Source organism: Felis catus, chromosome F1 (assembly GCF_018350175.1).
Source record: "Felis catus isolate Fca126 chromosome F1, F.catus_Fca126_mat1.0, whole genome shotgun sequence".
NCBI lineage: Eukaryota > Metazoa > Chordata > Mammalia > Carnivora > Felidae > Felis > Felis catus.
The window spans coordinates 6,098,660-6,112,642 of record NC_058384.1 but is presented as its reverse complement, the minus strand read 5'-3'; the positions used below and the strand labels follow the sequence as shown (position 1 = coordinate 6,112,642).

The 13,983-nt window shown below is 40.4% G+C and overlaps 1 protein-coding gene and 1 pseudogene across 5 annotated transcripts in view; one reads left to right on the top strand and one right to left on the bottom strand.

Annotated features, from left to right (window-relative positions):
* Positions 1 to 13,983, bottom strand: part of AKT3 (AKT serine/threonine kinase 3) — a 306,832-nt gene that overhangs the window by 214,811 nt on the left and 78,038 nt on the right. The window lies entirely within an intron of this gene.
* On the top strand, positions 1,949 to 3,409 carry LOC109495532 (annotated as a pseudogene).

Below are 13,983 nucleotides of genomic sequence, written 5' to 3'. Positions count from 1 at the left end.
CTGTTTTTAATTCAAATTAAACAGAATTCCAAATCTAGTCCCTCAGTCACAGCGGCCATGTTTCAAGCGCTCACGGCCACCTGTGGTTCCCGGCTCCTGTGCTGGATGGCACAGATACCGGGCTTCGGTCTCTGGCCCTTCCAAATCCAGACTCAACACATTCAAACGTGCAAACCGTTCCCACCATCTACAGCTTAAACTCTTTGTCCACTTCTCAGTGATCTTCTGACAAAACCTCACTTCTACAGCCAGCCTACGACATGGGATCCCCTTCTCTTTCCGGCCTCATCTGTCCCCACTTGCCAGCACCCTCCACTGGCCTGTGGTGTCAGCTCCATTGGACACTTCTCTTCCCCACCTGTTGACTGGCCACCTCTCGCATATCCTTCCGGGTTCAACCAAGAGATCACGATCTCTTCTCAGATCCCTTCCTATTATGCGACACAAGCTCCTATGAGGCAGGAACCGTGTCACTCTTGTTCTGTATGCCTAGCATCTATCAAAACGCCTGGCACTGCATGGGCACTCAATAAATACGAATCCATCAGCGGACTGACTGGAGCTATTTGATGCATGCCCTCACTTAACGCGCATGGAAGGAAGACAAGAGTCCTCCGGTGATTCATTAACATGGTTTCACTGTCACAACCAGAAATACACTGACCATGGGACACTATGCTAAAATGAACTCTGAAACACCAAGACTCTCCACATTGGATTCTTCAGTAGCAACGAATACTGTGTGCCTAAGATTCTCCTGTGTCCCCTGAAAGGGTAGTGAAGGTCAGAGGGAAGCTTTCCCCCTGCTTCTTATGAGGGGAGTCCATTAACATAACTCAAGGCTTCCTTCTCTCCCTTTACTCTAATTCTGGTGAGATGCAGTGATTTTTCTGGTGGAGAGATTGGGGGGAGGGGGAACACCTGGGTGTGCAGAATTAAGCCCAGTGCCTTTTTCTTCCTTTTGAAGCCAGCCTGTTGCAGAAAATGCAAATGTGCCTTTGTTCCTACATGTAAGAGACCAGCAAACTAACTAACCACAGGAAGCCTGTAGCCGGTTTTTCTAAATAAAGTTTTATTGGAACACAGCCCCACCCATTACTTAAATATTGCCTAAGGCTGCTTTCTTGCACTATAGTCACAGAGTTGAGTGGCTACAGTGGTGACCAAAACCATAGGGCCTACAAAGATATCTCAGGGGACGCCTGGGTGCCTCAGTCAGTTAAGCATCTGACTCTTGACTTCGGCTCAGGTCATGATCTTGCGGTTCGTGGGATTGAGCCCCACGTCGGCTCTGCACTGACAGCACAGAGCCTACTTGGGATTCTCTCCCTCTCTCTGCCCCTCCCTGACTGGAGCACACACGGGTTTTCTCTTTCCCTCTCAAATAAATTAAAAAAAAAAAACATTTTAAAAACTCCTTAAAATTTTTTTAAAAAAGGTATTTTAGTATCTGTCCCTGTGCAGAAACAAATCCATGCAATATGTCTCACTCTTAATGCCTGTAATGCACTTAGGAAGATCTGCAATTCTATCAGCAAGTCACCAGGCTCTCATACTAAGACTTCCAATTTAATCCTTACTAGTGATATGCTTTGGTCTCCATCTTTACTTTTCATTTCAAATATTGTGTACGAGGCCAGATAACAAGTACTTATTTACACTGTGGCCTGTACACTTCATCTTTGTATATTTCTAGGCATAGTTATTAAGTTCTGGGTACAAAAGTTCCAAGGGACGAGCCTCAGGGAAGCACTTGTTTAAGCGAGGAAGTACTTGGAAATCTGTTTTCTGAAGGAAACGCTGGCCCTACATCTGGGAAATGTAGCTCATTAATGTTAACTTCATCACACCCAGAACTGTGTTTTCTCCTGTTTTCAGTGATGGCCAACGGCACTCCAAACTGCAGCCTCGTTCAAGGAAGACCCACAGAGCTGCAGGCCGCGTCTGGCGCCCGCCCTCAAAGCCACTGCAGGACACGGAGCTCCACAGAGACCGTGCCGGGACTCTCACTCAGGAAAATGATTCTATGTGGGGCAAAGGAGAGCCTAAAGAAGCCAGCAGGCAAAATGTCATCGTGCGCATTCCTTGTGCAGACTTGCTGGGAGGGGCACAGAAGGAAGAGCCCGGAGAGGTGGAAGACCATGTCTGCCAAAGACAAAGGACAACTTGAAGACATGGCAAAGCCGGACAGGGCCCATCACGAAAGACAAATGAAGACTCATCTCCCTCCTAAGGGGGGGACCAAAGCAAGAAGATCAAGGACCCCAATGCACCCAGGAGGCCTCCTTCAGCCTTTTTCTCATTTTGTTCTGAGTGTTGCCCCAAAATGGAAGGAGAACATCCCGGTCTATGCAGTGTTGACACTGCGAAGAAATGGAGAGACGTGGAAGAACTTGGCTAAGTGTGGCCTTAGGAAGGGACGGTGGCCAAGCTGAAGGAAAAATCTCGAAAAGATGAGGCTGCGTGCCGAGCTAAAGAAGACTTGATGAGGCAAAAAAGGGAGTCACCGTCACCGGCAAGGCTGAAAAAGCAAAAAAAAAAAAAAAAAAAAAAAAAAAAAAAGTAAGGAAGGAAGGTGAAGAAGAGGATGATGGAGAAGTTGTTTCCAGCGAAGGTTTTCCCCTTGTCTGTAAAGCATCTAAACCCCGTGGATCCAACTCACTCTTTTTAAAGAAAAAACCTGCAACGTAAGGCTGTGTAAGATTTGTTTCTGAACTGCACAGTATCTTTTTCTTCGTATAGTTCCCACGCCAGCCAACTTGTCTTCAGACAGCCCGGTCCTGGTGGCACGTCCGACAGCCACCAACCTTGCCCGCTACAACTTGAGCAGGTTCCTGTTGGTGCCCAGCACACCCTAGTTGTTTGTGGGGATGGAAGGTTTTCGTCTTCAGCTGCCTCTGATGTAGCTTCTATGAGATGACTGTTGTTCTGAATACCACTCTGCAAACTCACAGACACACACACACACACACACACACACACACACACACACACACAAAGCTGCCACTGTTTGTTGACATTCTGATTGCTTCTAAGTAAATACAATTTCTTGTATTAAAAAAAGAAAAGACTTAGAGTGTTAAGTTTTCATGTCATGCCCTTTAAGAAAACATACAGTACCTGTATTTTTTCTGTAAAAAAAAAATAGTCTTTGGACATTATTGATTCTTGTTTCCTTGCATGGTTCCCTATCTCTTGAAACAAATCAAATGACACAAAAAGTGGCATTAGATCTATTTCCTATTTCCAAGAACACCAGTAAAAGACTACTGTAATAACTTATTAAAGAGCATTTATCTTTTTTTCCCATACTGATGCTGTTTAACTAAAACCTTTCAGTCAGTGACAGTCCTACCACACATACCTGTGAAAATGGATGTGCAAGAACATTAATCTTGACAATAACTATAAAGAGGTTAAACAGAGGGAATGAAGGTCTTCCTACAAGTTGATAGAACATGGTCCAACAATAATCCTTCACAAAATATTTAAATAGGTCAGTGAGAGTGTTGCATATTTTTATCACATGCTTTTTATTCATTTCAATTTTGTCCTCTCATTTCCCCGTTGTTACGGAGCTCGCATTTCCAAAGTTTTCTACTAATGTTGTTTGAGTAATTTAATACAAGAAGGTTAGCAGACCAGATGATATATAAAATGCCTCTGACGTCCATACTAACTCAGGTTTACATTTGGTTGCTGGGAATTCTTTCTAAAGCAAAACCAAGAGTAAGACATAAACAAATGAGAGTTTTTCAAAGAAACTGCTTTTGTGCAAAAAAATTAAAATGGTAGTTGAAGATGAAAGATGCTTTTTTTTAATAAAATATTTTTCATCTCAACTAGGCCATGACTTCTTTGTAGTCACAATATTCAGTAAATACTTAAAGACTACCACACTTATTTCATAATCTGTCAATCTATTCTGGGACACGTGCCTCCTATGAGAGTTGTCACCTCGCTAAGTTGAAAATTTAAAAATATTTTTTAAAAAAGTGAACCAGTTAAGATCATACAAAATTGAGATTCTATGTAAATGATAAATACATCTCTTGGGGAATCAGAAAGAAAGTGTTTGCTTTTCTGTTTTCTTCTCTTTTGGTCCTATAGCAAAACAAATTCTGGTCTTCCTAATTTTCTCATTAGAAACTTTTCTCCCCTTAAGACGATGTATCCTCTGAACTCTAGTATTTAAGAAAGACAGCAAGCATTCTGTTCACCAAAGCCTGTACATAAAAATATGTCAGGGTTTCAGAGTATCTTTTGGAAAAAGTGTTAGACCATTTCCTGAAACGAAACTGTACTTAGCGAATACAGTTAGCGAATATACACAGCTCCCGCAGACAAGTGTTGGCCGGCTTCATGCATGAACTTTGGCGCACACGGCCTCCAAGGTCACAGGGGTGAGAGGAAAGATCAAGTGGGGGAAGTACACTGCCTCAGCCCAAAATGACACATAATACTTTCCCTCACAGTCCACTGGCCAGAAACTAGCTATTCGGATCCAACGTAAGCGCATGGAAAGCTGGAAAATGTAGGGAACACATGGAAAAGTTAGTCTGCGCCTCCGAAACACAGCTCTCAAATACTGCTCAAGGAAATCTCAAATTCTGTGTTAAAAGATAAGGTTCTAATTGACCTTTACTAAAACTAAAATTAGATCGACTTTACATACATTTTCTACAATGGCTGGTATTTGTTTCCTGGGGAAACAGTGGATGCTGTTTCTTTAAACTACCTCATTTTGATAGTTCCCTCCACCCACCCAAAATTGTATCAGTAGTCTTAAGAACACTTAAAAGATAAGCATTTAAAATGAATTTTATGGTTTGAAATACAGAAAACAGTTTCATTAAGCTAGAAAAGATTTTCAAAGATTTCCACAATTTATCAAATACGGTATTAGCGCGAGTGAGGACACCCAATGTTTTAGACACGATCTAATTTGCAACGTCCCTGACCTAAGGTTTAATTAATTTTAATTTTTATTATTTTTTTTTCAACGTTTATTTATTTTTGGGACAGAGAGAGACAGAGCATGAACGGGGGAGGGGCAGAGAGAGGGAGACACAGAATTGGAAACAGGCTCCAGGCCCTGAGCCATCAGCCCAGAGCCCGACGCGGGGCTGGAACTCACGGACCGCGAGATTGTGACCTAGCTGAAGTTGGACGCTTAACCGACTGCGCCACCCAGGCGCCCCAAGGTTTAATTAATTTTAAAGTGTGTTTACATACAGTGTCATACAATTATTTTAGGACTCCAGATGAAGAGCAAACATATTTTTAAAAAGTGCTCAACTTCAGTAGTCATCAGGGAAATAAAAACTGAAACCACAATGCCATACCACCAGGAAGACTGAAAAACGAAAAAGACAATCTCAAGTGCTGGTAAAGAGACGGAACAAATGGAACTCTCAAAAACCGCTACTGGGAATATAAAGAAGCAACATTTCAATGTCAACTGTACTTCGATTAAAAAAGAAAAAGAACCAACATTTCTGGAAAGTGTCTAGCAGGAGCTACAAGATAAGCTGAACATACGCACTCCCTGCCATCCACCAGTCCCACCTCTAGTATGCACCCAACAGAAATCTGTCCGTAGCACACCAAAAGACATGCAGCCCAAAAGTAAAAATAACCCAAATATGCAACAGAACAGATAAGTTGTGGCCCAGTCACACTACAGAAACATTGTGTAATAAGAGACATGAATGAACTATCTTCACATGCAACAACACAGATGAATCTCATGAATGCAGCCTTGAAAATAAAGCCAATGGATTCCATATTCAAAAGCAAGTAAAACTGTTTCTAGTGTAAAAGCCAGGTATGCTTGGTGGAGGGCACTGACTTGGACAGGCAGGAGGGAAAGGTTTGGAAGGTAGTGGTAATGTTCTGTTTCTTTGTGTGGGTGTTGGTGACATGGCAGGTTTACTTGGTGAAAATTCACAAAAGGGTATTTGTACAACCTTTCACTTTCTAGTCTGTGTCTCATACTTTAAGAAGTTTACCTTAAAAAAATTATTACTGGTAACAGGAACAGAACCTCTTCATTTGTTATATTTTGCACCATCATTTTTAGTTCCAATATTCCTTACTATGGTAAATGGTAATTTTTGAAACGGCTCTTCTAGTCAACATGTAGGAATCACTTTTGTTATAACTACACTTCTTACTCATTAAAATCCTTACTCAGTGGGGCGCCTGGCTGGCTCAGTTGGCTGAGTGACCATCTCTTGATTTCTGCTCAGGTCATAATCTCAGGGTCGTGGGGTCAAGTCCCATATTGGGCTCTATGCTGACAGTCAGGAGCTTGCTTGGGATTCCCTCCCTTTCCCTCTGCGCCTCCGTCCCTCTCTCTTTCTCTCTCTCTCAAAAATAAATAAACTTAAAAAAATGTTTTTTAAATCCTTACTCTTTAAAAATATTTTTTATTAACTTCTCAAAAAGATTTTTCTTGTGCAAGTAATGTGGGAGATATTCAAATGTTTTTGTAATGAACCTGTTGAAGAATTCAGTTCTAACATAAAAATATGGGCCCTAAGTATATAAGAAAATAAAATATGACACCAAAGACATTGATATCACACCACGTTAACACATGTGGGACTTCAGACATAATTTAGGCCAATCCCTCTTATTTTACAAAAACAGGCAAAGTGATTTACCCAAGGTCACAAAAATAAGTGTAACAGATATTAGTATTCAGCTCTCCAGAATGTTTATTATTCTTACCTCTAAACTATTCTCCTGCCCACTTAATCGTGGATACTAGAAACGAAAATTTTACTACAAAAAGGAATTTCCTACTGGATGATTTTGAAGTTGAATCTAGTGAACTCAAGACCTATAATAATCATATAAAGTGAGCATCCAGAGTAGTGTTCTTCATGAAAATACCTTTTTAAGACCCAGTAAGACTTATGTGGTAATCATTTCACAATATATACAAACATCAAATTAGAACAATGTACACTTGAAACTGTTACATGTCAATTATATCTCAATAAAAATGCATTAAGTAGATCCCAAAAACTTAAATTTAGCAAGTCTGCGTTGACTCTAGAACAGAACTCTTTTGCAACCCATTGCAAAAATACAAATTCCCGGGGCGCCTGGTTGGCTCAGTCGGTTGAGCGGCCGGCTTCGGCTCAGGTCATGATCTCGCGGTCCGTGAGTTCGAGCCCCACGTCGGGCTCTGTGCTTACAGCTCAGAGCCTGGAGCCTGTTTCAGATTCTGTGTCTCCCTCTCTCTGCCCCTCCCCCATTCATGCTCTGTCTCTCTCTGTCTCAAAAATAAGTAAACGTTAAAAAAAATAAAAATAAAAAAATACAAATTCCCAATGCGGAACCAAAAGGAAAGATCTTCCGGGTTCAATGGATGATTTTTCACTTTGCTTTGTTTTCTATTTCCAGGTAGCCCTAGTTGAGTACTCTTTTCACTAAATTCAAAATACAGGTAGTACCTTCTGGTCAAACATGTTTCTCATGTATTTTATAGTAGTTTAATATCCATCCCTAACTTGGCCTATGAGTCCCGCATCTTCCCCAACCTTCTCAATGAGAGCTGTGTTACACATTTTCATAATATACAAATCATATCCTATTTAATTATTAGGTTAAAATGTATCCCAGGGGGCACCTGGGTGGCTCAGTTGGTTAAGCATCCAACTCTTGATCTCAGCTCATGTCATGACTTCACGGGTTTGTGGGTTCAAGCCCCACATCAGGCTCTGTGCTGACAGTGCGGAGCCTGCTTGGAATTCTCTCTCTCCCTCTCTCTCTGCCCCTGTCCCTGCTTGTGTGCTCTCTCTCTCTCAAATAAACATTTACAAAATATAAATAAAATAAAAATAAATAAAATGTATTCCACCTTTACATTCCAATGAAGTAAACATGATTTGTCTTTAGTATTTTTTCCTCTAAATAATACCAATATAAGCCTACCTTTGATAAAGCTAGTTAAAGTTAAAACAAAAACGAAAAACCTTTAGGGACTATTTTATTAACCAGCATGTCACTGAGTTAGTAAGTTATTAACTACCTACCACTTGCTTGTTATCTGCACCCCCAGCTTTTCATTAGAGAATACAGGGAGAGATGAGGAAATTTCAAAATTTGGTAACTGGGCCACCGTCAGAAATGCAGACTGAGGGGCGCCTGGGTGGCGCAGTCGGTTGAGCATCCGACTTCAGCCAGGTCACGATCTCGCGGTCCGTGAGTTCCAGCCCCGCGTCGGGCTCTGGGCTGATGGCTCAGAGCCTGGAGCCTGTTTCCGATTCTGTGTCTCCCTCTCTCTCTGCCCCTCCCCCGTTCATGCTCTGTCTCTCTCTGTCCCAAAAATAAATAAACGTCGGAAAAAAAAAAAAAAAAGAAACGCAGACTGAACATCTGATTCCGAGTCTGTCTCAAATTAACGCTCTACAGAGAAGAAGAGTCGTCCCATGATCTCTGAAAATATTTACCGCTGTTGGGATTTTAAAACATTCATCAAGAAAATGGGTTTATTAAAGATAGTGAGGCATCAGAGAAGACAGAGGTAGAAATACAGAGATGGAGACCAGAAGAGAGGAGAGAAGGAAGAAGAGAAGGGAGAAGGAGAAGCACCAAGACCTTGCCCTTGAAAATCTCCAGCAAACTTTATTCATGGACTCATGAAAAAGAAGCAGGGAGAACAGAGTTGATAAAGAAGGCATCATCAGAGATTGAAGAACATGAACATGAGGGCAGGGGGTGGGGGTGGGGGGGAGGTGAGGGGGACCAGGACAGGAAAAAAAACAACTGCAAGCTGCTGAACTGAGCTTAAAAACAATCATCAAAGGGGGCTTTGGGAGCTCACCAGCTGCAAAGGTTTTGTATTAGGCTGTGACCCCATTGGGAGGATGGACGCCCCTAAATAATGATGTCAAAAGAGTTTTTACATGCCCAGGAAGCTATTCCAAGCAAACAAAAATCTACATTGGTTCCTAATGGAGGTTAAGACCTTGGGGGATTATAGATAGAGAGCGTAGATGGCTATTATCTAAATAAACTTATTGTTCCCAGCACAACAAAAGAATATATTCCTAAAAAAGGATTTGCGGTATGTTCACCATAAAGCTCCAAACAAAAAAATGAAATGAACACTCGCTCTTTGCAGGAATGTACCAACATTGTCAGAAGTTTCATGGCAAAGTGAATTTTAGAATAGAAAAGTAATTAGAGAGTAACTTCTAAGGGAATTTAATTCACGGAGCATTTCTGCATCCCACCTTCCATGCTTTCTTATCACATAGGCAGTAATTCATTACGACTGGGGCAACACACTTCTGAGGAATTGTGATCAGAATTCTGATGGCACCGATGGGAGGTTCTCACTGGCCTCTGTGTTAGCCTTCCATCCAATACGCCTCAGTAAAGGCAACACATTCATGGTCATTTGTCCAAAACAGCAAATTTTTTTTTGTTTGCTTTTGGCAGACATGAAAGATTAAAGGAAGACATCCTCAGTTCATAAAGCAAACTATCACCTAACAACATCTGCTCTTAAAAACCAGCAAAAAATTAACTTGTTTTTTTCTCCCCCCAGTCGTACGCACAATTCTCAAAGCAAGCTGCAACGGCATCTTCTGCCTATTTGCGGTTCTTCCAAATTTAATGTATACGTCTCTTTCTTTGTAGTTCACTGAGCTTGTGCCACGGGTTCTGTTCCTGGCCACCTAATGCAAAGGGCTTTCCTGATTAGCATCTGTTGATTATAATGATGTTAGCAAACAGATGCCTTTTCAAATGAAAAGGTTAATATTACATAGAAGTATTACAGAAAACAACCTTAAAATATAAACTGACTTTGTCCACAGCGACAGTCTGTGAATAAAATTCAAAAAGGGATAAACTTAAGACAGTGTACTTCAGACAGTGTATAAGTATTCTGCAAAATGATTTAAGGTCATAATTAATCACAAGGTACAAAGGGTCACCAGTGAAATGAGGTATGTAAAAAGCGCAGGGACACGTGGTTGGTTGGACACAGTCCCATGAAAACAAAAACGTGATACTATGCTTTTTCCACCATAACAACCTTCAAATCGTTTTATATTGAGACCTGACAGTTCTGGAACAATCTCTCCTCAATCAAATGAAGGAAAAATGAACACAAGTAGAAAGACAAGAACATAAATAGACCCTATAAAGTATATATCGTGCCAGGGTGTTGTTTATCTGCGTTTCTGAGGAAGTCAACATGGTTTGTTAGTCTGTCTGTTTTCACATGCTTGTCTAGTAATTGTATTGCACAGCTGTCCAAAATAGTTCGAAGGTTTTGAAAGCACCAAGTTGGAAGACCTTGTGGGTAGGCAAGGAAGTTGGATTAGCTCCCTAAACATAGCTCCTTTATCTGAGCTTGAAGATAAAGAGGCAAAATTGAACTTGGTGATCCTATCTGGTTGAGAGAGAAAACAAGAATAGGGTTAAAAAAAAAAAAAAAAAAAAAAAAAGAAAGAGAGCCAGACAGAAATGGTATTCTTCCTTACAGTTGAGACCAGAAAGGTTCACATAAAGCAAAACTTTACAAGCTATGGTGTAGTCAAGGACAATGGTGACAGCTTAGCTTCACGGATGCTTGTAAAACTTCATTAATCCCTGTAAAACCAGAACCAACCTAGCAGACAAATAACTAAAACAGTATTAAGGAAAGAGGACGGTTTCACGGACTTTGATGTAGAATTTCAGAAAATTTTAAAGTTCACTGGAGGAATATGACTATTCAGTATGATTAATTTAGCAAAAATAAGTCAATAAGGCAAAGCAGTCTTAACCACATGAATCTTTCAGGGTTTGCTTTTGTTCAAAGGAGGTATTCTCTCAAGATGTAGGTTTAAAATAAGATACCCAGACAATACAGAATCAATCTGCATAAACTCTTAAAGATTGCCTGTTTATGCATGTCTGCCTTTCAAAGCCTTGCATTTTGAAGAGTAAGGTGGCCAGGCTAGCCTTGCCATGTGAGTCAGAGCGACATCTAGTGGCAGCTCCGCTGAACAGTGCACGTTTGGTGCTCCATGTGCCCTAAACACCGAAGGATCCGGTACCCAGCACGTGGCAGGCGCTGAAACACTACTGCAGAATCAGCTACTCCACCATGAATACTCTGGGCTAATATCCCAATTTCCCCGTTCCTACTGAACCTCCTCCTTCCTTTCCCGCCATTTTCCAGGCATCCATTCTTCCTGTTTTCTTAGTCTGTAAGCTCCCCTCCCCACCCCACCCCACCCCCAACTCTCACCCTCTTGTCTCATTCTCTAGGGACTCCTTGGTCAGTCTGTATTTTTCTCATCTGCTTTTTCTTTCACTGTACACATCTGATCAATCTCCACCCTGTGTCTTTTATAGAATCTGTTTTCTGTAGGACTGTTCTGAATATGGCTGTATTAAGTCATGGAACTACGCCAAATGAAACGACCATAATTCATGCAGCCGTGGGAAATTAACTTAATTCATCTCCAGTTGACTGACCATCTATCAAGTCAAACTGATAGATGATTATTTACCAAAAGCCATCATGTTACATCTTCTTCACCCTTATACAAACCCCTCTACCCAAACTCTATCTCCCTCAACCTGTAATAAACTTACTTCCCAGAAAACATGGAAATTATTGAATGTAAGTAACCCCAACTTCCCAACTCTGCATTTGAAGCAGACACTTAATTGGAAAACTTTCTCTTTCTCTCTCTCTCAAAGGAAGACATATATATCCCCCTTGTCGAGGGCTAGCCTTATTCTCGTGTACCATTTTTATTGTTATCTGTCTTTAAAACTTGGTTACAGCAATGATTATCTATCTCTCTTGAACCCTCAAAATTTCCCCTCTGTATTCTGACTCCTTCCCTACAACCTATGAACATGCCCACCCCATCCAAACATCATCTTTATCTTTCTTTGACCTGTTTGAATCTATTCTCTTTTTATCAAAGAATAACTCAAAAGAATAATCTATAGTGTCTTTCTTCATTTCTTCGATATCCATTCACCACCCACCCAAAACTCCACTGGCTCCAGGGAATGGCAAGGGAACCCACCTACAGAAGCCTGGCTGGCTAATCACAGCCAGCTGCTGAGCCAGGGCTGATGCTGTGTGGAGTCCTAATCAGTGCGGGTTGGCAGGCTGCTGTTTTATTATTTAACATAGCTGGACGTTTCTTTACTTCTCGTACAAAATCAAAAATCACTGAATGAGAGAACATTTTCAACTAAGAAAAATATCTACTCAATACTGAAAAGTATTAAAAAATGTGACACTTATCCAAAACAAGCATATAAGCACCTGAAAGGTACATCTAGTTAAGTGATATGGCACAGCATTTTAAAGAGCCCTGAAATGCTGAACTAATTATAGTAACCATGAGCAATGCTTTCTGAACAGCTCTGATTCTGAAATGAACATTCTTTGTATCTGATGATACCAATTCAGCCCTTTTTGTGGTCGATGCTATAAATGTTACGGAAATTATGTACTGCCCATGTTCATTACCTAAATTTCACATAATAATAGGTTTGTTAAATTAATTTTTCCCTAAAATAGATAAAACAATTATTCTTTATTAAGGATTAATCACTTGCCAAAATTAATTGTCTAAAACAACCTCATTTCAATTACACACTAGTCTTAGATCTGGTGTTTTCAACTTTTTGTTTCTTTAAATTTTACACTTTAAATTTTTAAATAACAGAAACAATTTTGCAGGTAGTTGCCTGGTTTATAAGTGGTCTGCACTCTTTAAGTTCACTGGTACCTTCTGGACACTTTGACCGTTTTGTTCCAGAGAATAATGCTATAAATAGTGGTCAAATTTGAGGATGTCATCAAAGGTCTATTTAACTCAGTTAAGTAGTCCTAATCAGTACCAGCTAAACCAGCCTTAAATCTAGGTCCCTGGAATGGAGGGGTGGGGAAAAGGAAGTTAAAGTTTTTAACACTCTTTCCAGGCGCAGAATTCACCGTAATCAAATACCTGAAATGGGCAAATGTACCCTTGGCATAATTCCTACATCCTTTCTCAATACAAGCTTTTCTCCCATATCCTGCTGTTATTTCTACCAGTGTCATGGTCTTCACCCCTCTCGCATCATGTCATACCATCTTGATCTGCCTTAACTTCCCCAAATGCCCCGTACTTCAAAATTTACTTCTTCCTTCTACCAACATCTGATCTCAGCAGGCAACAAGAATGCAACCTGATTCAAAGGAATAGGTGAAAAGATTGGTCTAAACCTTTTAAAAGATAAGTTTACAAAATAATGATAACAACAGGGGAAGAGGAGCGTTACAGTGTAGAAAACTAGTAGGCACTACTTTAATCAAGTGATCAAAGCTAACATCACTAGTGATGGGATAAATCGAAACTGAACACCACCCCAGAGGATACAAGGACACAGCAGCTCTTCTGTGACATTGCCAAAAACGTACAACCTGAATCTCACAGTGAAAAAAACATCAGACAACCCCAAATTGAGGGATGTTCTACAAAATAACTGGTATGTAATCTTCAAAAGCATCAGAACCAGAAAAGTAAAGATGGTGGAGCCATTCAGGCTAAATGAGACTGAACTTACTTGACAACTAAATGCAGTGCAAGATTTTGGATTAGAAATTTCTCAACAAAAAACATTATTGGAAGAACCGGCAAAATCTGAAAAGGGCCTGGTTATTCAGTAGTAGTGAGTGATGTAAGAATATCTATTTCTTGACTTAAAAGTTAAGTCTTCATATAGGAGAATGTCCTTTGTAAAAAAAAAAAAAAATCCACAAAAGCATTCAGGAGTAATGGAGTGTCTTGCATCCAAATGGACTGGGAAAGAAAAGCTTCTGAGTTATTCTTACAACTTTTTCTGTAAGTTTGGAATTATTTCAAAATATAAACGAAAAATAAATAAAATGTAAAGGTTTTTACACTTGCATTCCCTTTTGCATTCTGATGCAGCTTTATCTAACAATTAAAGCTG